The sequence below is a fragment of the Myotis brandtii genome, unplaced genomic scaffold (assembly GCF_000412655.1).
Source record: "Myotis brandtii unplaced genomic scaffold, ASM41265v1 scaffold409, whole genome shotgun sequence".
Classification (NCBI taxonomy): Eukaryota; Metazoa; Chordata; class Mammalia; order Chiroptera; family Vespertilionidae; genus Myotis; species Myotis brandtii.
In genome coordinates this window covers 1,069,669-1,095,135 of record NW_005365723.1, presented here as the reverse complement: position 1 = coordinate 1,095,135, position 25,467 = coordinate 1,069,669, and the positions used below count along the sequence as shown (strand labels likewise).

General features: G+C 47.3%; 1 long non-coding RNA gene across 1 annotated transcript in view; it reads left to right on the top strand.

Moving 5' to 3' along the window:
• The window catches only part of LOC106727334, a 109,248-nt gene that overhangs the window by 5,068 nt on the left and 78,713 nt on the right, over positions 1–25,467 (top strand). The window contains exon 3 of the long non-coding RNA XR_001363500.1: positions 8,470–8,503. This is a non-coding gene — a long non-coding RNA (uncharacterized LOC106727334). The remainder of the gene's footprint in view (positions 1–8,469; positions 8,504–25,467) is intronic.

The window sequence follows — 25,467 nt, the reverse complement described above, 5'->3', positions numbered from 1 at the left end:
TGAGCCCATAACCCAGGCAGTGTGCCCTGACCTGGAATTGAACCGTGACCTCCTGGTTCATAGGTTGACGCTCAACCACTGAACCATCCCGGCCGAGCTCACATACATTTCTGTTTCATGCATTATTCCCCTACATTTCATAAATTCCTTTCTCAGACGATGCATCTATACATACCCTGTCCATCCCACTTTGCCCTCCTGTCACCTCTGGCTCTCAGCGACATCCCGAGAATTCCCGAGCCAGGGTGTTGTGCCACCAGCTCTCTGAAGTCCCACGGAGTGTCATCGAGATGACACAGACCTCCAGCTTCGATAAATGAGCTCAGAAAAGTGGGCTTCATTTAGGGTGCGATCCCTACTCCGCAGTGGATTCCCGAACCGGGACCTCCAACCACGTACCGAGTTTGGAAGAATTTCTTTCTGCTCCCCATGACAAGAATGACTTTTGTTCCTTCGCTTCAAAGCACATGGCTTTTGAACAAAGCATTACCCAGAGGTTGGAAGCCGCCTTCTCCACCCACATCTGTCTCCTCTCCCTCTCCCCTGCAGCCACCATTATCCCCGAGCCATTGTCCCAACCACGGTTTTATTGTAATGTTTACCTTCTGTGTATATGTGTCCATAGCAACGCATCCTCTTGTTTTTCTAAAACATTGTTTCTAATTTACACTAACGACATTCTTTACTAATCATTCTGCAGTGTTAACAATTACTCTTCAACTTGCTTTCTGCACTGAATATTGTATTTTCAAGATCTTTTTTTTCTTTTGCCCTGGCCGGTGTGGGTCAGTGGATAGAGTGTCAGCCTGCAGACTGAAGGGTCCTGCGTTTGATTCCAGTCAGGGCAGGCACCTCGGTTGCAGGCTCAATCCCTGGCCCCAGTCGGAGCATTTGCAGGAGGCAGCCAATCGATGTTTCTCTCTCTCTCTGTCTCCCCTCTTCCCTTTTACTCTCTCTAAAAATCAATGGAAAAATATCCTTGAGTGTGGATTAACAAAAACAAAAAACAAAAAAAGAAAAAAAATTTTGTTGGCCTTTGGTAGGTCGAGGCCAATCATTTAACTGCTGTAGAGTATCCCTCCATCTGCACCTGGCCTTCCCCGTTCATGTCCTTCATGTCAGGACCTTTCTCCACTATTCACTGCTTTACTCCACAGACCACCGCCTTTCCCGTCTCCCCGTCACAGTTGCAAGGGGTACTTTTGGGGGAACACCAGGAGGAGGGATTGTGAGTCCAGAGCGCGTGTGTTTTGAATTACATTCGAGCACAAAATTTTCATACGACAGCTGGGGCTCAAACGGACAACCTGCAAAGTGAGGGACTGGGATGGATTTAAACGTAGGGAACTCGGGGCCTAAAAACAGAATAAAACCTCACTTACTGAGTTCTCCTTAAAAAAGTATACAAAGCAGTGAAACAAAATGCAAGAGAAAAATAGTTTCTTTTTAGTTGCAGCTGTTTGAACCAAAGGCAAGTGGATATAAATGACAGGCTGCGGGGTCTTACCTCTCCCCAGTCTTTTTTTTTAAATTTTTATTGTTGAAAGTATTATATTGGTCCCCTTTTCCCCCCATTGACCTCTCCTACCCTGCACCCCCTCCCCAGGCTTTCACCACCCTATGGTCTGTGTCCATGGGTTATGTATATACACATGTGAGTTCATTGGTTGATCTCTTTCCAGCCCCCCCCTCCTCCCCTGCCTGCCCTCTGAGGTTTAACAGTCTGTTCCCTGCTTCTATGTCTCTGGGTCTATTTTTGTTCATCAGTTTACGTTGATCATTATATCCCACATATGAGTGAGATCATGTGATACTTAATCTTTCTCCGACTGGCTTGTTTCACTCAGCATAATGCTCTCCAGGTCCATCCATGCTGTTGCAAATGGTAGGAGTTCTTTCCTTTTAACAGCAGCGTAGTATTCCATTGTGTATACGTACCACAGTTTTCTAATCCACTCATCTGCTGACGGGCACTTAGGCTGTTTCCAAATCGTAGCTATTGTAAATTGCACTGCTGTGAACATGGGGGTGTATGCATTCTTTCTGATGAGTGTTACAGGTTTCTTAGCATATATTCCCGGAAGTGGGATGACTGGGTCACATGGGAGTGCGATTTTTAATTTCTTGAGGTCCCCAGTCTTTGGATCGTGTGGCACCAGGACAAGCATCGCAGTGAAGTGCGGGCAGTGGCACTCGGCCCTTTCCTTCCTGGGCGATGCTGAATTGCAAGCACGCAATCCCATGGCCAGTCTCTCCGTTCTCACCTTCCGGTGGCTCAGCCAACGCCCCCAGGACTCTCCCTCCCACACGCTATGTTTCCCTGCACTGAACACGCAGGGATGAACCGGAGGCCGGTCCGCAGGCGAATGACGGTGCTGCCTGCACTCGAGGAGCCTGTGTTAATGAGGACCCACAGAAACTGAATAATTGATGCACGCATATCTCCGGGCTTAATTATCCGCAAACATCTCTCTTCTCTCTTCGCTTTGTATTTGCACACAGTGCCTTGGCAGCCGCGGCTCTAAAGGTCACACAGCCAGACTAGTGGCAGGAGAGGGGTTGCCCCGGTTGCCTTGTCCCCCAAAGTTAGCTGACACTGTCCAGATGTGTATCTGGGTACTGTTCAATTAGCTATTGACATTTATTTATTGATTGATTGATTGATGTTAATTCTCACCTGAGGATATTTTTCCATTGATTTTTAGAGAGAATTAAATTGAAGGGGAGAGAGAGAGAGAGAGAGAAACATCAATGTGAGAGAGAGACATCAATCAGTTGCCTCCTGCATGTGCCCTTACCAGGACCAGGGATGGAGCCTGCAACTGAGGTACGTGCCATGGACCCTTTAGTCCGAGGGCTGATGCTCCTTTCCCTAAGCCAAACCGGCTAAGGCTCTTGTGGTTTCTTTTTATAAAAAATATTTTTATTGATTTCAGAGAGGAAGGGAGAGGGGGAGAGAGAGAGAGAAACATCAATGATGAGAGAGAATCATGGATCGGCCGCCTCCTGCACACCCCCCACTGGGGATCGAGCCTGCAACCCAGGTATATGCCCTGACCAGGAATCAAACCTCCTGACGTTCAACCACTGAGCCACCCCAGGTGACAGGAAGCTTTTCTTATACCTTGATCACCAGACAAAGCTGCCCTATGTCTGTTTAACAGGCATGACCCTGGGTTAACCTCTGAGAAAAGAGGTCACCCCCACTGGGCCCACACCCTCTCCCCAGCCCTCACCTCTTTGGGCTCTGCCCTGACCTCTGGCTAAATTCTTCTTCAACTTGAATCTCCTTCAAGAACCCAAGGCAGTGTATGTGTGAGCAGGACTCCCACGTCTGCCAAGATGACCGCGTGGTAAATGGGTGGACGAGCCAATGCCCAGAGGGGTCTCTCCAGCTGCAGTGCATCCTGGAAACTATTCTTAGAAAAAAGCAAAGTCAAACCGCTAAAGAGTCCTTGCTGACCTTGAGCCCGCCTTTGTGCTGACCTCGACCCTCAATCACCTCATTTTCTCCAGGATACCTGGTCCTCCCTGGGGTGGCATCTTGGAACTCTCTCTGGTTTTCTGGGGTTCTCGGCCCACCACGCAGTTTGCAAAGACCACATCTGGCCGGCATGTGCTTGGCTCAATTTTCATCGTGTCCTTGTAAACAGCAGGACATGCATGTGCCTGGGAGCCCGATGGCCACCCTCGAGGGGAGCCAAGCTGGCCCCAGCCTTGCGTGCCCTGCAAGTGGCCTTGTGCGTGCCATCTGTGTGCAGCATCTCGGGAAAGCAAGCAGCGCCCATGGGACAAAGCCCTCCCAAAGGCAGCTCTCAGATTCTGTCTTCTTAGCCCAGAGCGCCTATCAGCCATTCGGTGGGGTTTACTTAAATGTAAACAAAAGTGCTCCAACTCCTTGGCCCTAGCTGTCCGCCGTGACCCCGTGCTGTGTGGGCTGAAATGAAAGTTGGTCCATCCAACCAGCTGCTATTCCTCGCCTCTGGGGTCGGGCCTAAGGACCCGGAGATGGGACTACAGGCCGAGTTGCCGGTCCTGAAGCCGCCCAGTCTGTGGGCCTCACCACGGCCATCGTCCTGCCACCTGTGACCGTCGTCCCTGTCTGCCAGGCCCAGCCACACTTTCCAGTCTGGGCCACCTCAGCCTCCCCCCCTCATCCCCTTGACTGTCATTTTGGTCTCTTAGAGCACAAGAATACAAGGACGGGCCCGGCCAGCATGGCTCAGTGGTTGAGCGCTGACCTATGAACCAGGACGTCACAGTTTGATTCCTGGTCAGGACACATGCCCGGTTGTGGGCTCGATCCCCAGTAGGGAGTGTGCAGGAGGCAGCTGATCAATGATTCTCTCTCATCATTGATGTTTCTATCTCTCTCTTCCTGTCTCTTCCTCTCTGAAATCAATACAAATATATTAATATACACACACACACACACACACACACACACACACACACACACACACACAGGCAGAATGTGCCGCAGAGCCGGAATCTATTGAACAAGCAGTGTGACAGCAGACACGGTGAGGGTGGCAGCTGGACAATAGGGGTCGATAGCCCTGTCCAGGCTGAGCTCAGAGAGGCGTGCTCAGGGCATCACAGGCTGTGGGACTCCTGCTCAGAGCAAGACAGCCAGCCAGCCCGGTCGGGGTGCCTCCCTGGCATTTACAAAGCCGCTCTTTTGGAAACTGACCCTGTGTCCCCTCCTCCCTGGTGATGTGCCAAGGAGGTGCCACACAGAGGCGACCAGTCTGACCTGGCATCTACTTAGCCATGACTTCTTCTTTTCTTAATCTTTATTGTTGAGAGTGTTACAGATGTCCCTCTTATTTCCCCCCATCGCCGCCCTTCACCCAGTTCACACCCCAAGCCTTCGCCATCTTATTGTCTGTGTCCGTAGATCATGCACATAAGATCTTTGTTTAATCTCTTCCCACACCCCCACCCCCACCCCTTTCCCTCTGAGAATCGTCAGTCTGTTCCATTTCCATGTCTCTGAGTCTATGATATGCACGAGTTTATTCTTTCATTAGATTTCTTATTCGTTTATTTTGATTTTTAGATTCAATTGTTGATATGTATTTATTTCCTTTTTATTGTTCATATTTTGTATCTTTTTCTCCTCTCCCTCCCCCTTTCAGCTTTTTCTCTTCCTCCCCCTCCCCCCCAACATTTCATGTAATAATACTGGTTTGGTGATGTAAGCCCCAGCAGGATTGACTGAGGAAGACAAGGGTGTGGGTGCGGCTCACCAGCTGTATCGTTCCTCCACCTCAAGATAATGGCAAAATAACACCGGTTAACATAGCTAATGTTTTATTCAATATTACGGTGACTTTCAGTGACGCCCAATTATAATTCATCTGCGTCTCTATTGAAAACAATTATCGCCCTTTCACAATGAGCTTTGAGGCAAATAAATTGTTTGCGTGATTAGTTATCGCATGTGCCAGAAGTGTCTCTCTCTCTCTCTCTCTCTCTCTCTCTCTCTCTCTCTCTCTCTCTCCCCACTCCTCCCCAATGCTGTAGCCTTTAAATTTGCTACTAACTGGCATAAACTCAGTTTAACTCTTTGTCTGATCCAGAAGGTAGCAACCAAGCTCATTTACATACTCAGGAGAAGAAAAAAAGTGGCTCTAGTCACCCCCCCCCCAGACAGTTATACTCATTAAAAATCAATGAGGGTCGCCTGGCCTGTGTGGTCCAATGGTTCAATGTGGCCCTATGAACCAGGAGGTCATGGTTCCATTCCTGGTCAAGGCACATGCCCTCCGTGCCCAGTAGGGGGCGTGCAGGAGGCGGCCAATCCATGATTCTCTCTCATCATGGATTCTATTTCTCCCTCTCCCTTCCTCTCTGAATCAATAAAAATATATTTTTTAAAAAGCGGGGGTGTGGAGGCTAATGGAACTAAATCAGTGTGTTTCGTTATACTCGGGACTGACATTACATAGGCTTTTTAATCCTGAGTCTGCATTGAGGGGGTCCTGGGAAGTCCCAGTGGGGACCTGTAGGGGGGTCACCCCTTAACCCAGGCTGCACTGAGTCCGTCGCCAGTCTCCAGAGCAGGAGTTAAGCCAAGAGGAAGCTTTTTTCCTCCCATTAGAAGCCCAGGTATTCTAGAAACATCGGCACTTTCAAGAGGTGCCAATGAAAGGGTGAATTGACAGAATAAATAAACACACATGAAAAATGGCTTCCTAAGGTAATAATGGCCGCCGAAGCCTTTTTGTACCTTCGGGAACGTGTTAGAGTGATTTCTCTTTCATGTCAGCAACATCGCCGTTTATATTGGGCGGGAGGAGCTTAGAAACAATCAAAATTTCCCGCCGGGGAGAAACCAGCTACATGAACTGTCTCGCACATGTTGGCTTCTTTAAACGAATGAAACAGGTAAGAGGTGACAGCTCCAATATAGGAGAAGCACTAAAGCATGAAGTGAATTAGCAACACACAAAATTATATGTCAGCTGCTTACAGCATCTTACATATTCAAAAATACCGTATGCATATGATTAAGGGCGGGGGGAGGAGAAGGGGGAAACAAGAATACGGAAAGAATGAATAGACATACTTGTCAGATTCCCTGTCCATATAAACCTCAGGCATGGCTTGGTGAGCTTGGTAGTAGTAATCCCGGTTTTATAGATGAAAAATTAATATGCAGAACAATGAATATCGTTTGTCCAGCGGTACCCACCTACTAAGCACAGAGACAAGATTCAGACCAGCTCTGCTGACGCCTACATTCTTCGATCCCCACCTCTCAGTGGAATATAATTTAATAGTTTTTCTGTATCTTTTGTGGCGTTGCCGATGCATTAAAGTCTGAATGTGGTGGTGGTGGTTCTACTCACTGTCCTCATGTTAGATCTGTCCTTCCCAGCTCTTAATAGGGACTGGTCCTATAGGTATCTATCCCTTGCCATCATTAAAAAGTCCAACTTAAGCCCTAGCAGGTTTGGCTCAATGGATAGAGGGTCAGCCTGCAGACGAAGGGCTGTAGGATTGATTCTGGTCAAGGGTATGTACTCCAATTGCAGGCTCAATCCCCAGTAGGGGGCGTGCAGGAGGCAGCCTATCCATGATTCTCTCTCCCTCTCCTTAACTCTCTGAAATCAATAAATATATATTTTTTAAAGAAATGATCTTGCATAACTAGCATCTACTTGGTGGTCCTATTTTACCTTCTTTGTCAAAGACTACAGGCATCCTTGCTTATTATTTTAAATTTTAATTAAAACATATGCTGGATGCCTGGGTGACCAGCAAATAACGAACTCATCATTTCACCGTCCAAGCAAGTTTGCATGTCGGGTTGTGGTCCCATGGGCACCAGGAGTCCTCTACAGAATTCTAGAGCCGAGATTAATTAAATTCATAAATAACAGGTGCAAGACAAGGGAAAGCCAACTAGTATAGGCGGTGCTGTAGGATGGCTGGCCTAGAGAAGAAATGAGGGGGCTGAGTGGTTGCATGGCCCAAGCATATGACAGCACTATATTAACACTGAAAATGGAAGTTTCATTTCAGTGAAGTAACACCATCCCTCTCGCTGAGTTAGTGTTATTGATGGAAATGTCATTGTTTTTCGTTTTTAAAAAATATATTTTTATTGATCTCAGAAAGGAAGGGAGAGGGAGAGAGAGAAACATCAATGATGTGAGAGAATCATGGATCGGCTGCCTCCTGCACGCACCATACTGGGGATCGAGCTCGTAACCCAGGCATGTGCCCTGACTGGGAGTCGAACCTGACCTCCTGGTACATAGGTCGACACTCAGCCACTGCTGGCCGGGCAGTTTTTGTAGTTTTGTTTGGATTTGTTGCTAAGTTTGACTAGGTGTTTCAGTTTTGTAAGTGCCGTAAGCATCAGGTATTTGTACATAATTTAGGTTTGCACATATTTAAGTAACTTCCATATCACAGCATAGCAATATTTTATGTCAATGCTAAGAAATCTTTGGCAAATTTTTTTTAGCAAAAGGGATGTAGAATACTATTCATCATTGAACGTTCTTTGGTCATAGAAACATACCTTTTAAAAAGTTATCTCCTCTACCATTTTCTTGTGGATTTAATACTTTCAAAATTCTTTCCTGGAATTTTATTGAAATTTTTTAAAAGAAGCAGAGACAAATATGTACTCAATAAAGTTTAACTGGAAATGTCTTGCAAATCTTTATTGGGCTTGAGTTGAGGTACCATGTAATTTTATTCTATTGAAAGTGGGCCATTTTTTCTTTTCCAATATCTAATTGATTTTTGGACATGTTCAACACTATTGATGATTCTGTATCAGAAATCGGTATTATATTTTGTAATTTTTAGAGCTAATGCTCATATCTTTTTCTATGATTTTTTTTGGGTTTTTTAATGTATAAAATTTTATTGTCTGCAAATATTAACAATGTTTTCTATTGACCCCTCTCAATCTTCACCTTTTTTTTGGTCTTTTTTATTTTCTAGGAGCTCCAATACACCATTGAAAACTGTGTTGGGGGTAAGTTATACATTTTCCATCATTTCATATGCAGTTCCCATTTGCTCTTACTGATTGAGATAATTTTTGTACATTTAAAAAAGTCTTTCATTCCAAGACTAATTTGCCAAGACAGGTAGGTATGCATTTTTAAATAATACATGAGAGCATTTTATGTCAGCCTATCTTGTCTCTGCATCTCCTGAAGTGACCGCTTTTCCTTCTTTGTGCTGAAGTTCATGTTGTGATTCTTATTATCTACTTGTTTGAATCGCTTTTTATAAAACAAAGGTGTTTTCTCAACACCGGCGCCAGCCGTTGGAGATGAGCGATGACATCTGTTTTCTGTGTCACCCACCGTGGCCGGCTGAGTGTCAGACCCGTGACCGTCACTCAGTAAAGGGTGTTGGCGATGGCGAAGGAACCCGTGCCCTGTTCCCCAAAGCTTCCGCTCTAGAACTTCCGCATTTCATGCAGTTGACCCATGAATCATAGGCTGTTCTGTTCCCTGCCTGCCCCAGCGTTAAACAGTTTGCAAGGGAAACAGATTATGAAAGTGCTAAGGACAAGTCGGCTTGTGAGATATGTTGTATGCAAAGTGAAAACACGTAGTATACCTGTTGGGAGGACCTGTGGTTCCACATTTTTTACTTTTTAAAGAAGGGGGATGGGCCTGGCTGGTGTGGCTCAATGGTTGAGCGTGAACCTATGAACCAGGAGGTCACGGTTCCATTCCCGGTCAGGGCACATGCCCGGGTTGTGAGCCCAGTGTGGGATGTGCAGGAGGCAGCCGGTCAGTGATTCTCTCTCATCATTGATGTTTCTCTCTCTCCCTCTCCCTACCTCTCTGACATCAATAAAATATATATTTTTAAAAAATCAATAAAAGAGGAGGGATGGGGCTCCAGGCTGCAACAAGGAGATAGGGGTACATGACTGTATGTGTTTTGTTGTTGCTGAGGGGGTGAGGCATTCTCTTCTTCTGAGAGGTAGGCGTCGATTAAAGAGAAGCTGGTTTTTCTTTGTTCCCTGCAAGTGTCCTGAAGTAGCCAATCCTCATACCCATCAAGCAAGCAAATAGAGCCTCCGGCGCCAATGTACGTGGGAAGATAAGATTAATTTCAGCCTAGAGAAACATTGTGAGTATGTAAAAAAACCACACACTCCAACACAAATAAAACGGGAGCCCTCAGCAAGAGGCTGGCAACAGAGGCTCAGCGCCCTCCTACAGTTCAGGGCTGGTTTCGAGATGCAGGTTTTGTTACCGAACAAGGGCTTGCTGCCCAGCATTTGAGCAAAGCAAAGGCTTTATTGCAAGGTCTGCTGGCCAGGAAACATGAGCCCGAGCTCACCTCTGTCTCCTCGGCCTGGGGATCCGGGCAAGATGTATGGGTTAAGGAGACCATGCTGGTTTGACGGGGAGGTTTCCATAGCGTGGCTTTGGGACTTGGTAGTTTGGCAGTTTATGGTAAGAGGTGGTAAAGGGTGAGGATTCAGCACCCATCCCCGTGGACAGCAGCCCCTTGGCTTCTGAAAGGTTCTGGCATTCAGGTTCCTGTCCTGTCACAGTCCTCTGGCTCCATTGGGGACAGGGAGCTTTGGTCAAAGTTCTCTCCTCTGCATGTGTTCCAGCTGCACGCCTTGTGGTTTTGTTCCGTTGTCCCCGAAAAACGACTCAGCATCTTGTCAGAACCAGCATAGAGCCATTTTGAGCTGGGTTTGCGGTTCCAGATCTCCACCAAAACACTTCCTAACCGGGTTGGCTCTCAGTAATATATTCAAGCAATGTTCCCGGGGCTCTGGTGTGAATGACCCTGGTGTCGCGCGAGAGAATTTCAAGTAGCACTCTTCATTGTTAGAGAAAAGTACTCATCTCGTTCCCTATGAAATTATAACACGCACATCAAACCCTCCTTCGTGGGTGGTATTGCTTAGGATGGAAAGAAGCATTTTAAGTAATTTGTATGACAGGGGGTATCGGGAAGCCGTGTAAGAATGACCTAAGTTCGGGAAATGATTTAAGAAGTTCCCGCGCCGCAGGAATAATCATTTGCGGAGGGCACAGGAGCCCTTTGGGAAGTGTCTGCTCACAGGGTGAGAATTTAATTCTAGGCCAGCGTGAGGCGGCCCATGGATTAAATAGTTTTTGAAGCCTTGGTCACTTTCGTGACCAGGGAAAGATAACCCTTGACTCAGCCCTCGCCCCATAGAGTGGAACGAAGCCAAAACGTCCATCATATTGGGTGGATGGGACTCACCATGGCAACGGAGCTCAATTCTTTCATGATTCATTCATGACAAGGACACTTATCTTTTTTTTCTGTTCATGTTCAGAAACTATAAGTGTGCAATTAAAAGAAACAAAGGAGCCACACAATCCCATAGCATTTTAAAAATAATTAACTTCCTTGCCAGGCTGGTGTGGCTCAGTGGTTGAGTGTTGAGCCATGCACCAAGAGGTGACTAGTTTGATTCCCGGTCAGGGCACATGCCCGGGTTATGGGCTCGATCCCCAGTTGGGGACGTGCAGGAGGCAGCTGATCGATGATTCTTTCTGCTCATGAATGTTTCTCTTTCTCTCTCTCTCCCTCCCTCTTTCTCTAAAAATCAATAAAAATACATTTTTAAAAAAGATGACTAGAGAGGAGCTTAGATGCAGAAGTAGAGTGGGGGGTGAGGAACCAGGGCTTGGAGGAAGCGGGGAGTGAGGCCGCTGTGGGGAATGTGAACAGGTGGGGAGGAAAGGCAGGCGAGTTCATTGAAAGCCTCATTGTTCTTCACGAGAACTTGGCCTTTCTTCTATAGGCAGCTCCTCCCTGGCGAGATCAGTGTTTCTGTCCCTAGAGACATTAGCAGGTCTTTTTTCCCCCTCGAGTCCTCACTTTTGATCCTCCTTTCTCCTTCACCTGCCGTAGATTCCCTTCTGTTCAAGTGCAGTGGGCAAGTATGAGTTGCCTGCATTTCGATTCTACAGCGAGGACCCACCGAGGGCCGCGCCGCTAAGCTGGTGGCAGAGGCGATGCGATTAAACCCTTGGCTCCTGTGGTATCTCGCCGTCCCGCCCTTTGCTGTCAAAAGCAATGAGTGTGGATTACGCACATTTGAGAGAAGAATTCCTTTCATTTCCAACCTGGGAGCCTCTCCAGAGAGGAGGAGGTGGGAGAATGAATGGCATCATTTGCATAATTCGGGGAAACATGAGTAAGAGGTGGTGTTTGGGAAAAGGTCCCTCACACTCTTCCCAATAGGTTGGCTCATCCGCTGAGTACAAACAGGAAGTAAGAATTCCCTATGATACAGCAGTCATAGGACACAAAAGGCCCTGTTGTCCTGTTGCCTGTGTTTGGATGCAAAAGGAAAAACAAATACATCACAGCAGCTAATTTTAGATCCAGTCTGCATGGCTGCTTGGTGGGTTGAAAAGGATACAGTCACCTTTAAGAGACCACTGGAGCCCAGCCGGCATGGCTCAGGGGTTGAGTGTCAACCTATGAATCAGGAGGTCACGGTTCAATTCCCAGTCAGGGCGCATGCCTGGCTGCAGGCTCAAACCCCAGTGTGGGGCCTGCAGGAGGCAGCCGATTGATGATTTTTCCCTCATCATTGATGTTTCTATCTCTCTCTTCCTTCCTGTCTCTGAAATCAATATCTCTTCCTTTCTGTCTCTGAAATCAATAATAATAATAATAATAATAATAATGATAAAGAAAAATGAACTACTTGCTTGGACCTGAATTGAAGTGATTCTGCATTTACGACGTCTAAGGAAGCTTCCCAGGTTCACTGCTTCTTGTCTGGCTTCTGAGCGCTGTTGGAAATCAAAGACAAGCCTTTCTTGAGTTCACCCCACAGGTTTGCTTTGCGGCATTTTTAGGTTCCCAGGGGCTGCCATAGTGAAAGGTATATGGACTTAGCAAGTGACAACCCTTTCGGGACACCCCAGGCAGACGGGAGCGAGGGCGTGGGTGTGGAAGCTTCAGACGCTGACGCCAGTCTGAAATCGGGAACCAGAGTTCAGTGAGTTAAATGAGAGAGACGGGGTTATTTCTAAGCTATGTCCAGGCTGCCTCGGCTTCATTTATCAGCACACTGGGTCACACTGACAGACGCGGAGGCATCTCCGATAAGAAAATACATTAATTTTCTTTTCAGCAAATTAAATATAAGGGGGCGGTGGTGAACATTCCCAGGTAGGCTTAATTTGGTTTGACCCATCTAAGTTTGACATCAACTGATGTTAATAATGCTCACACACAACATAATATCTTTTTAAGTGAAAAAATAAATGTTTTTATTGATTTTTGGAGAAAGAGGAAGGAGGGAGATAGAGAGAAATATCAATGAGAGAGAAACATCCTCGATTGGCTGCCTCCTGCACGCCCCCTATTGGGGATCCCTGGGCATGTGTCCTGAATGGAACCAGTGACCTTTTGGTTCATGGGTCTACGCTCAACCACTGAACCACACCAGCCGGGTAACATAGTCCCTTTTTTAGTAGCTTACAATCTAGATATGGAGATACGATTTATGACTAAGTAGTAGGAAACACATTAACAAGTATACATGTGTACTGTTGCTATATGGCCATATATGTATTCAGGCTCAAGAGAAAGATGGTTAAATGACATATTGGCACAGTAGTATGCTGAGGTTAAAATGAAGAACTCGTGTCAGAACTCATGTCAAACTTTTCAGTAAAAGATGATGTAGGGAAACAAAGATGATAAATGATAGAAATGATTTGCAGTAAACTTCAAATGAGAAACTATTAATAAGAGATCAACTTTGGGGTGCTTTTTTTTTCTTTATTGTTGAAAGTATTACAGATGTCCCCTTTGTTTGGTTGTGTGTTTGTTTTGTTTTTTTTAACCATTGACCCCCTCCACCCCGCACCCACCCCTCCCAGGCCTTCACCACCCTATTGTCTGTGTCCATGGGTTATGCATTGACCCCCCAACCCTCCCTACCCCCACCTTCCCTCTGAGATTCCACAGTCTCTTTTCCATGCTTCTGTGTCTCTGATCTATTTTGTTCATCAGTTTTTTCGGTTCATTAGATTCCACATAGGAATGACATCATGGGATCCTTGGCTTTCTCTGACTGGCTTATTTCCCTTAGGATGAGACTCTCCAGGTCTCCCCATACTGTCTCCAAGGATAAGAGATCCTTCTTTTTTTTTTTTCTTGGTCTCAAAAATTTCTAATTCACGTCTATCAGTCCTATAACTCCCTGGCTATTGGCAGCCACCATAGGCAAGAAGCAGTATGTGGCATCGCTTCCTGAAGAGCAATAGGCCTGTTATCAACTGTGCTTTCAGTGAGGGCGAACAAGTGACTAAACGCCATGGACTTAGAATTCGGTGTTTGTTTGCGTGGAGTAGAAGGAGCCTCAGTGGTTCAGAAACCCGGCGATGGAAATCCATGGGCTAGGAAGCCATGGGTCATTCATGGCAGCAGGAGCTTTCAAAGTGTTCGGATAATGGCGCAGCGAGAATGTACAGAGCCCGCGTTTCTAGGAAATGGTTTAAGGCGAGAGCCTAAAAGTGATTGTTAGGATATTTCTCTCCAGCACAACCCTTTTATCTGACCTAATTAAAATGTCTCCGCATTGTTCTCTCAACACAGCATTTAATCAAAACCCTCTGCTAGATTCTCCCCAAGATGCGTGTGTGATCCCTGCGAGCGCACATGCTGGGGAGTGATAACAGAGGAACGGGGAGAATTATAGCAGCTTTCTGCTCTTTTGTTGAACAGTAAATATTTTAGCGATCCATCTCCATTTTTCAGAATGAGTTTCTCTGGAGTCATGTATGGCTTTGCTTTAGATGAAAAGCACGTTGCGTATCTGAAGAGCAAAAAGATTGAAAGGCGATTATAAGAGTTATATTTCTTGATCTTCCTATTCACTCCCACACATGCCCCGACCAGGGTGGGGGATCCAGCCTGCAACCGAGGTTCGTGCCCTTGACCAGAATCAAACCCGGGACCCTTCAGTCCATGGGCTGACGCTCTATCCACTGAGCCAAACCAGCCAGGGCACAAAGCCTTTATCCCTTAAGTCTGAGAGCATCTCTCCCATTTAAAACATCTCAGCAGCAGCGGTGGCCACCCCAACACCTTCTCAAATGCCGTCTCCTCCTCTGGCATTGTTCTCACCATCTGTCCGCCTTACTGCAAAGTGACCTGTGACGTGTTCGCAGGCATGACTCACCACAGGGCTCCTCCATGCCTTACCTCCCAGCTCATCAGTCTACTGAACTCCACTCAGCCTGCATCCCGTCACCAAGCACATGATTCCTAATCAAGTCACCTCGAAGCCTGCACCTCACCTGCCTGTCCGCAGCATCAGAGTCCCTCCCTCCTGGAACGCCTCTTGCTCTGGCTTGGCTTGCACACCCTTCGATTTGTCTCCTGCTTTTTCGGTGTCTCCGTATTTTCTGAGGCCCCTGATTACAGGGGTCTGAGTAGCCAGTGTCGTCATTCCCTCTTCCACAGCCACTTCTGGGCCCTGCCTCACACTGACACAGCTCGCTTTGCTCTTCAGGGGCTCCCCCTCCATCTGCTAAGGGAAGGTGACTCCTTCCCCTGTCCCGGGGATGCAGAGTGACTTGTTGAATCGAATTATGTCATTTCGGTTCCTTCCCCACTAAGTGGTTTAAGCAGAGATGCGTCACCCAGTCAAGGGCGACAGGGAGGAAGCTCCCGGGCCACTTCTGGGATAGATTTTTCCAAACCAGTAAGAACAGGGAGCCCGGTCGGTGTGGTGCAGCAGTTGAGCATCGACCTTGGATCCAAGAGGTCACCAATTCGATTCCAGGTCAGGACACATGCCCGGGATATGGGCTGCATCCCCAGTAGAATTCATGCAGAAGGTAGCTGATCGATGATGTTTCATCATTGGTGTTTCTATCTTTATATCCCTCTCCCTTCTCTCTGAAATCAATAATTTTTTTTGAAAAAAGGAGGGTGTCTCAGAAGAAGACAGAGGGCGGCCAGAGCTGTGCCTGGACACCGTCCTCCTCCTGCCGAAGGGGTGCGAGTTAGTGATGGTCGCTGCGTGGGTGGGGCCATGTGGGAAAGGACTGAAAGTGAAGCCAGCTGTCGCAGTAACCACTTCAGGGAGCCAGCGGACTTGTGAATTGAACGTGTCCTTCTTCCCAGGGTAGGATTCTAGATGTTGCCCTCCAGGCTGCAAATGGGCAGTCAAACCGTGTGCTTTTGAAGTCAGTGTTCCCCAAGCTGCGATTCATGGAATGTTCATTCCATGGGTTATTAATAGATTTTCTACAAATCGAAGGTGATGAAAGAGACGTTCTCTTCCCAAATGAACTCAGAAAAATCTGGGTTCAAGTCCCTATTGCAGGACTTCTCAGAGCTTTCATATCCTAGTGTAGAACTCCAATCTCTAGCATAGGGATATAGTGCCTGGCCGGCGTGGCTCAGTGGTTGAGTGTCGACCTGTGAACCAGGAGGTCACAGTTCAATTCTCAGTCAGGGCACATGCCCGGGTTGTGGGCTCGATCCCCAGTAGGAAGTGTGCAGGAGGCAACCGATCCATGATTTTCTCTCAACATTGATGTTCCTCTCTCCCTCTCCCTCTCCCTTCTTCTCTGAAATCAATAGAAATATATATATTTTAAAATACCATAGGGTGTAGTCGCTAGTATTTACCAAACGTCTGGCTCGTCAGTCGCAGGCATTTGCCACGGAGCATCGCTCAGGGCTGCGTTGCTGTGGAGCTCACTTCGGGACCTGTTGCTTTTGAAACCACGATTTGGCTTTGGGCTTCATTTCTCTTTTCCTCTGGTACATCTCACCCTAACTGTTCCTGCTCTACGGTGTGAGGAGCCCATTAAAAATGGGATTGCCAATTCCCCGGTGACCTGTGAGCTTTCGTGCAGCGGTATCGACATCCCCATTTAAAACAATGAGGCGGGAAGAGATGAGACAGACTCCCCTGCGAACAGAGCTGTTCTCAGGGGACAGGAGGGAAGAAAGGAAATCTATGAGCTGCCTCTTATCAGGTAATGGGCCAAGTAGGGAGGCAGACCTGTTGGGCAGCGAGAACTCACGCTCCGAGTGGGAGCCACCAAATAAAAGGTGTTTGCTGCGGGCACCTCTGAGAAGGGAATTTTCAGGTGAGAAAATACAGCTGCTCCGTCCCCGGGGAGAGCGTTTTTTCTGGACGCATCTTCCTTGTTCTTTTCTCACCTCTTATTGTGGCATGTGTGTTGCATGTTTGGCACAGGGGTGCACTGAGATTTACATTTTGATGTGATGCTGACTGTATCATAGCAGAATAACGACTGAGGAAGGAGAGAGTCTCAGTACAGCACTCTAGTCATGGCACCAGATTATTTTGGGACCAGTATTTTCCTCTTCCTGCCTGTTCTCTCACTCAATGTGTGTCCTTGTTTTCTTGCCCACACAAATGCTCAGATACTCTCAGTGCCCTCAGTTCACTTACTTTTCTATCTAGCCAAAATAATTATTTTGGTTCACATTTACTTACTATTGCTTCTCTCACATCATTAGATTTCACTATTACATTCCAAGGACTGTGTACTTGGTTTAGGTGTATTTCCTGGGAGTGTTGTTCTCCCTGCTTGATCCAAAAGAAGTTTCTCAATTTATCCTTCTCTCTCTCTCTCTCTCTCTCTCTCTCTCTCTCTCTCTCTCTCTCGTTTCTCTTCCTCCCTCCCTCCTTTTTTTCCTCCCTTCCACTCTCTCTGAAAAGCAATGGAGAAAATATCTTCGGGAGAGGATTAACAAAAATAAAAACAACAACAAAAAACATGACGCAGTTCCTTGTGGAACACTGTCACGCAGGACACTCCCAGGCAGACGCTGTAGCATGTGCCAATCTATAGGATGGATGGGTTTGCAAAGCAGAAGGAGAGCTGGGCTTTGGGGTTCAAGGTCTGCCGAGGCCAGATATGCAAAGTAGTGTGCGTCACACTATGGAGCTCGAGGCTTACATCTGTGCAGACGCCTTGAAGGGTTGTAAGTTAGGGAGGGGTGTGGGTGACCCCTCGCGTGCTGGGAAGGTCACTCTGGCTGTAGCATGGAATGTCGGGATCAGTCCTTCACCGCCACGTGGCCTGCTGTCTCATTGAAACAGAAGTTAAATCGCTGACCCAGCAGGTACTGACGAGAGTGTGACTGACAAAATGAGAAATGATTGGCTTGTGCGTGGCAAGGACAGTGCGTTTAACAGTACCCACCTGCTCGCGCGTGCCGCCTCAGGCTCAGGGGAAGGAATGTATGCTATTTTTACAGTGTGTGCAGTTCAGAAAACTTTCCGACAAGCATGTGTCTTTGCCTAATGGGAATGACCTCCAGGTGACATTCGGTAAACTATAAGCCACGTCTGCGGTTCCCCGGTTCCCGATAGTCCATATTAACCGGCCGGGCTCTGTTCTTCTTTCAAGGCTGTGGTCTGTATCACGGCTGGATTTTAATTCCTCCAGGTGACATTCGGTAAACTATAAGCCACGTCTGAGGTTCCCCGGTTCCCGATAGTCCATATTAACCGGCCAGGCTCTGTTCTTCTTTCGAGGCTGTGGTCTGTATCACTCGGCTGGATTTTAATCGAAGCTGTACCTCCAAGATCTCTCTCTGTGAACAAATCCTTGTTATAAATGAAGCAGGTGTGTCTGGAGGTGTGAGGATGCCTCCCTGTCCTTAGACCTGGTGAAGGAGAGACAGCGGGAACAGGTGAACTTGGGGGTGGGAATAAGGTAACATGCCCCACCCTGTCCTCAAAGGACCAGCCTTTGAGTCAGGTGCTGTGCACCCTGTATGTTCACAGGGACATTGTTAAAAGGCCACGCCTGTTAGGGCCTTCGGACATCTCATTAACCCCCCAGAAGTCTTATTTTTTCCATCTGTGAAGTAAAGCAAAGACATTTTTAAAAAATAAAAATATGCCCAGCCAGTGTGGCTAAATGGGTGAGCATCAACCTATGAACCAGGAGGTCAAGGTTCAATTCTTGGTCAGGGCACGTGCCCGGATTGCAGGCTCCATCCCCTGCAGGAGGGCGTGCAGGAGGCAGCCAACCCATGATTCTCTCTCTTCATTGATGTTTCTCTCTCTCTTTCCCTCTCCCTCCCTTCCTCTCTGAAATCAATAAAAATATATTTTAAAAATAAATTTTAAAAAATTTCAAAACACCCCGTATCTCATAGGGATATTGTGCAAATTAAATCAATGAACTTTATATACAAAACACTGAACACTGCGATTGATGTCTAATAAGCACCCCAAGTGGTTATTACTATTATGATAGTCAGTAAGTGAGAGGTTATGGTAAAGTGCTCCTGGAACTTCAAAATAAATTAGTCTCTGTGAGGGAAACTAGGAACAAAATAAACATAAAAAACGAGATTAACCGCCTGTGGCATTAAGCTCTCCTAAAGCAGGCTGCATGTGTGTGAGGCTGTGGAGATCTGAGTAACACCCCAGACCAATCCAGCAGGCAGACCCATAACAGCACAAAGACCCCGCCCAGTGGGGTGGGACTGATGAGAGAAAAACCTGGACTCCAATCAGTTAGAGCATTAGCATAACTGCAGAAAGAATATCCCAAGAACTGATAGACTCTAGGAAAAGATCGGTCACAGATCAAGGTTTGGCTGTTGTTGTTGTTTTATAAATGTGTTTTTTAGAGAGAGGAAGGGAGAGCTTGAGATACAGAAACATTCAGGAGAGAGACACATCCTCTTCCATTGGCTGCCCTCTACACACCCCCTACTGGGAATTGAGCCCACAACTCGGGCACTTACCCTGACCGGGAATCGAACAGTGACCTCCTGGTTCATATTTTGATGCTCAACCACTGAGCCACACCAGCCAGGCGAGGAAGCCAACTTTTTGGCAGGTTTCTCTCATTTAAACTTAAGGCTCTACTTAGGTAGTAACTTAGGGAATGGACTCAACTGAAATAAAACTCTCTCCCCCTCTCTCTCCCTCTCTCGCTCTCTTGTGTATGTATGTGTGTGTGTGTGTATGTATATTTATATATATATACATAGACACACACACATACAAAAATATATACACATACATATCTCTAGGACTATCTAGACCAGAGGTCCTCAAACTTTTTAAACGGGGCCAGTTCACTGTCCCTCAGACATTCCACACATGCGCACTGCAGGCCCGGGATGAGTCGGCTGCTAAGCAGGACAGGCAGCGGCAGCAAAAACACCCGGCGGGCAGGATAAATGTTTTCGGCGGGCCGCATGTGGCCCGCGGGCCGTAGTTTGAGGACCCCTGCTCTAGACTATAACCCTTAGTTAAATTATAAACTGTCCAGCTCATAAACTTAAGGTTAGCCATTCAGCCAGCCATGTATCCATCCATCCCATAGTAAGGGAACAGGCCAGGGGACTAAGTCACCTTGTGTGGGCCCCAGGGGGCTGTCACACTGTGGGCCCCAGCATTTCCCTTTTCCCTGAAGCTTTTGTGTGGAGGTCACATCCAACCACTTTGAGCATCAGAGGCAGCCTCTGGGTTGGCAGGAACATTGCTCAATAGGATAATTGCAGTGTCGCTCTGTTGTACTTTTTATGCACAAATATAATACAGTCTGTATAATTAAATCCATCACTCACTACAGTAAGTGTAGTTCACCTGACTTCGGCAATTCATCTTCCCCTGGCCCCTTGGGAAACACCTTCCCATATCACGCGCCCTCGGATGGAGGCCAACTCCTCCTTACTTTTTTTTCTCTTTCTTCTTGCTTCCTTTTTTCATATTATCTTATATTTGTGCCATTCTGCAGTTTGCAAAAGAGTTTTTTCCCCCTGTTCTGATTTATTTCATTTCACAACAGATGCCTAGGTACATCTTCTTACACTAAAGGGCAGATACTGAACCAGAGATCAGAGAGGTTGAGTAACTTGCTCAAGGATGATCAGCATGTAAGTGACGAAGGGGACATGTTAGCCCAGGAATTCAGACTGTGCTATTTTGAGATGCGTCCCTCCTCAGACTGTTTTTCAGTGTGTATGATCTAGAAAAACTTTACTTCTCTAAAGAGACACCTCCTAAAAATTCCCTGCCCTCACTCCGGGCTCCTCAGCTGGGCCCCAGTCTGTCGGAATATGACAGCACTCTCTACGGCCCCTTTAAGACCTTCAAACACTCAGCGTGCCAAAATACTGTGTCCAGGACACCCACCCTCCGTGGGCAGTAAAAGGATCTAAACACAGAACTTACACAGATGCTGAGGTTAAAGTAGCCTACGTTTTCTCTTCTTACCAGGTTCAATGCAGCTGAATTGGATCTGTTTTGCTTTTATCATTTATTTCTTTCATGCCCTCTTTGTCGGTCCTCTGAGTCAGGGGTGGGGAACCTTTTTCCTGCCAAGGGTCATGTGGATATTTATAACATCATCCGAGGTCCATACAAAATTATCAACGTAAAAATCAGCCTGCTCTGTTTGGTCGAACATTTCATGAACTCACCCTACTGCCTTGGCAGGGCCAGACCTAATGATTTGGAGCACTTAACATGGCCCGCGGGCCGGACGTTCCCCATCCCTGCTCTAAGGACATGCTTGCTCAGTGACTAGGAATCCAGCCTGCAGTCTCTCTGAGCTGCCTTCAGTGAGGGTGGGGTCAGATCATTCCCATGGCCTCTGATTGGGCCCCTCCCGGGAGCTGCTGAGGCCTCCCCAGCCCCTGCAGGAAGCAGCTGTGGGGAGGCTGACGGGTTCTCGGCTTTGCCAGGGACTTTAGGATCCAGACTTCCCAGCGTGAAGGATACGAACCCCCTTTCCCCTCACATACCTTTCTAGCCCGCTCACCTCCATGAGGCCTCAGGTTCCCCCTTCTGTCAGGAACACGGACTTCCTGATGAGGCCATCCATCCCATACCCTTCTCCTTCCCAGGACCTTCTGGTGACAACGGAGTGACCATTTGGGGATGCCTGGGTCTTCTTACCAACACCTCCCCAAATCCTTTAGGCAGCCCCCCCATCACATCAGCCTTCCTCTTTATTTGCTTTGAGCTGTATTTTGAGGAGAAATAAGGCAGAAAGACAATCAAATGCTGCTCTCAGAGTCCTGACCTTGACCCCCAAGCTATAGGCCCTTCTTCTTCCTCCCCAGCCCTCACCTGGCAGGTTATCCTGTTCTATGGCCAGGGCTGAGCCCCCCTCCAGCCTTAGCACTGTCCACAGGCAGCACACGGATTATCTGATTGATATCAGTATTAGGGAATCATTACCAGCCCCGGAAAATGATTTCCTGTTATTTATTTATTTCTCTAGCAAGGAATCTATTTTTCACTCGAAGGAGATTTTCAGTTTGGGGCCAATAGCAGAGAGAAAAAGAGAGAGATTGAGCATCACCAGGCTACCACAACATGCAGTAATAAAAAGATAAAATCAAATGTTACTTTTACTCTGTTGAGTGTGGGAAGTGTTGGTGAGGAAGTGGGAGGGGGCGGGGAGGGAGGGAGGGAGGGAGAGAGAGAGAGCGAGAGAAACATTGATGAGAGAGAATCATTGATCAGCGGCCTCCTGCACGCCCCCTACTGGGGATTGAGCTCACATCCAGGGCATGTGCTCTGACCTTGGAATCGAACTGTGACCTCCTGGTTCATGGGTGGACACTCAACCACTGAGCCACACTGGCCGGGATGTTTTGTTCTGTTTTTAGATGAGTTTCATTCCTCGGTACAGAAACCCTTGCTGTATGGAATGTCCTCTCTGGGCTTTAAGAACTTCATTAATTAGCATCTCTTAAATGGCTGGATAATATTCTCTTTCTCCCTTTTCTGAGCCATTTCCCCAAGCCCTAATTTTAATAAAGCTGGTGTTCTTGAACATTGAAATTTTAAAGCCCTCGGTTATAAGAAGACGGAGGCTGCATTTTAAAAGAGAGCCGACCGAGGGTGACTCACAGGATGAACACGACTTCTCAGCTTTTAAGAATCTACTTTGAAAGGTCCAATATTATCTTAAGGCACTTTTTTCCCTTCCTGTACATTGAGCAGAAAATCTACAGGTTTGATTTGGGGGCAGGGACGCTGGCAAGAAGAGTGACTCGGGCTTACTTACTGTACGTGGCAATTCCATTGAAAACGGAGCAATAAGAAACCTGTTTTTATTTTATTTTTCTAAGTAAGCACTATATTTCAGGTAGTAACAGTGAACCATTTAAGAGCTTTTTATTTTTTTAAATATATTTTTATTGATTTCAGGGAGGAAGGGAGAGGGAGAGAGAAACAATAGGCCATGAAAGGCAGGACGCTCGGCCATCCGAGGTTCCCCACCTCCTGGAGCAAGGCTGTCTGTCTCCCCAGCAACTAGGATCACATGGGAACCACTCCCAGTGCAGCTGAGTGGCAACACCCTGGGCGGCTCCGGGAGATAGTGATGTGATCAGCTGTTGCCAGGGCAACCCGGAACCTTGACTTTGGGAGACCTGCCGGGCGTGGAGTGGAGAAATGCAGGCCTGTTCTTGAAGCGAGGGCTGTCATTCTGCCTCTAGCCACCACATACGCCATCTGCTCACACATGTTGGTAGGTGCACAGCACCTGCGTACACACCTCTCTTTTGGAAGGTAGGACGTGCTTTCCTGTTGTCGGGCTGGATGTGTTCATCTCCTCGGTGGAGCTTACCAGCCGGCAAGTGGTGACGGAATAGTGTCCCCAGGACTCCCACCCTCCCAACTCCTCCCTCAAGTCTCACTCCTTCCTGACCTAGAGCCCGGAGAGCGGATTGAAAATGTAACTTGGCAATTATCCTCCCTCCCTTCCTATTACTGATTTCAGAGACGAAGGGAGAGGGACAGAGAGAGATAGAAACATCAATGTGTGCTGACCGGGAATCGAACTGTGACCTCCTGGTTCATAGGTCGATGCTCAACCACTGAGTCACACCGGCCGGGGGTCTCAGAGACCTTTGGGGAATAAAGGGGGAAGACCGGGTCAGTTAAACCATGTCAGTGTTATGCAGAGACGTCAACCGGGTCTATTAATATGTTAAAGGATGACTTGGGCATTATCAATCTACTTTTCAAGACAGCACCGTTAGTCTCTCTTTCCTCATCAATAAACCAGCAGCAATATTTTTACCAATCCTTGAAGGTGTGAAGATAGTCGGAAAAGCACTTGGACCTTTTACTGATCACTCCATGAGCCTCCCCGCCCCCCGCCCCCGGGTTTAGAGAATTTGAATGGTGCCAATTTTAATTTCTCATGCAGATTATTTTTAGGATCGCAATAGCTCCCTTAGTTAGGTCGTGAGGAGAAAGGATTCTGAAAGGCTCCCCCTTCTGAAAATGGGGCTGTCGGCCTTCCTTATGGATAGCAGCTCTCTCATAGGGCTGGCACCAGAGTTGAGTGATCGCCTGGGAGAGGGCAGTAGGACACTATCTTAGAGGCAGATGATGAAGCGCCCAGGTCCTCTGTAACGGGGAGGATCTGAGCATCATGGGGCATCGGGACAGGATAAGCCAGGCTTGGGATGTACTTGGTCCATGATGAAAAGGATTCCATTCCTCAGAGAGAGAGAGAATCCTTTTTCTTTCCTTCTGGTAATTGCGTTTTTGAACACAATCGCCTGCTGTCTCTGGGCATCCCAAGCTCCTGGCGTCTTTGTGGCCATTGTGCTGAGTCATCAGCATGTTTTCTGAGGAAGGTGAAATGCCATCTGCCATTTGCTGAGTCACCTCCGTGGGCTTCCTTGTTTCCTTCTTTCCTTCCTTCCTCCCTCCCCTCCCCTCCCCTCCCTCCAAGGTGTAGAGCAGAGCTTTGAAGCAGAGATTAGAAATGGGTTCTTTACAGAAAAGCACCTGTCACTTACCCAGTCAGAGACCATTGAAATGCAAAGAACTTGATGCTTGCATGGCGTGGCTCAGTGGTTGAGCATTGGCCTAAAACTGGGAGGTCTTGGTTTGGTTCCAGGTCAGGGCACATGCCTGGGTTGCAGGCTTGATCCCCAGCTTGGGGCGGGCAGGAGGCAGCTGATCCATGATTCTCTAGGGACTGAAGCCGGCCAGCCCCAAGGTTATCGGACAGTCTGGCCCATGGCCGACCTCATGGCAGAAATACGTGAGTTGACTAAAAAACAGTCGGATTGTTGGAGTCACTCAGATAGATAGTCTTGGGGACTGTCACTCAACTGGGACAAATGTGGAATAATAAGGTTTGCATCTCCGTCTCCATACACACACAGGCAGCCGGCTGAAAAGTTAGAAATAAAAATTATGAAATGTTAAAAAAAAAAAAGCCATGCCGGACACACAATTCTATGCAAGTTACGGCTGATCCTTGTTTTTTTACAAAAGGAAAAAAATCCGTGAAGTGCTGGGTAGACGTGGCCCAAATCAAATTGACACCAGGTCACTTTGCCCTTGCCACCTGCAGTCTAGAAACTGGATTTCACTCAGAAATGCTAATTCTCTTTCTCGGGCGCGGGGGTGGGGGGCGGAGAAGGCCGGTAGTGGGGAGTTTAGGGGACAGGGATGGCTGTGATGTGTAGGCATAAGGCGGGCTTAGCTGACCGATGACAGAGCATACTCCAGAGTTTTAATTCCACCTGGTAGTTCAGTTCAAGCAGCGATCGGGTGGCTAATGGGGATTTGGTTATGACTTCATCATCCACACAGCCTGGCTTCTGCCCTAGGCATGCTCACTGGCAGGCGTGAGCTTTCACACTCAATAATCTCCTTTTAGAACCAGAACTGACCACTTTATTAAAACAGCTGAGCCCTACATAGTTAAAGAATATAGAGAGTATGACTTTTTAAAGAGTCCGACACTTCCGTGTAATTGGATTTGTTTTAAACGTTTGCTTTAGCTTTCCTAAATATACAGCCGGTATGATTAACTGCATAGTCAAAGAGTGTCATCATGGGAAATGCTAGAGACGATCATTGTGTACACTGGATGTCAGTGAATACCTTTTCGCCCAGCTGGTGTGGCTCAGTGGTTGAGCACCGACCTATGAACCAGGAGGTCATTGTTCAAT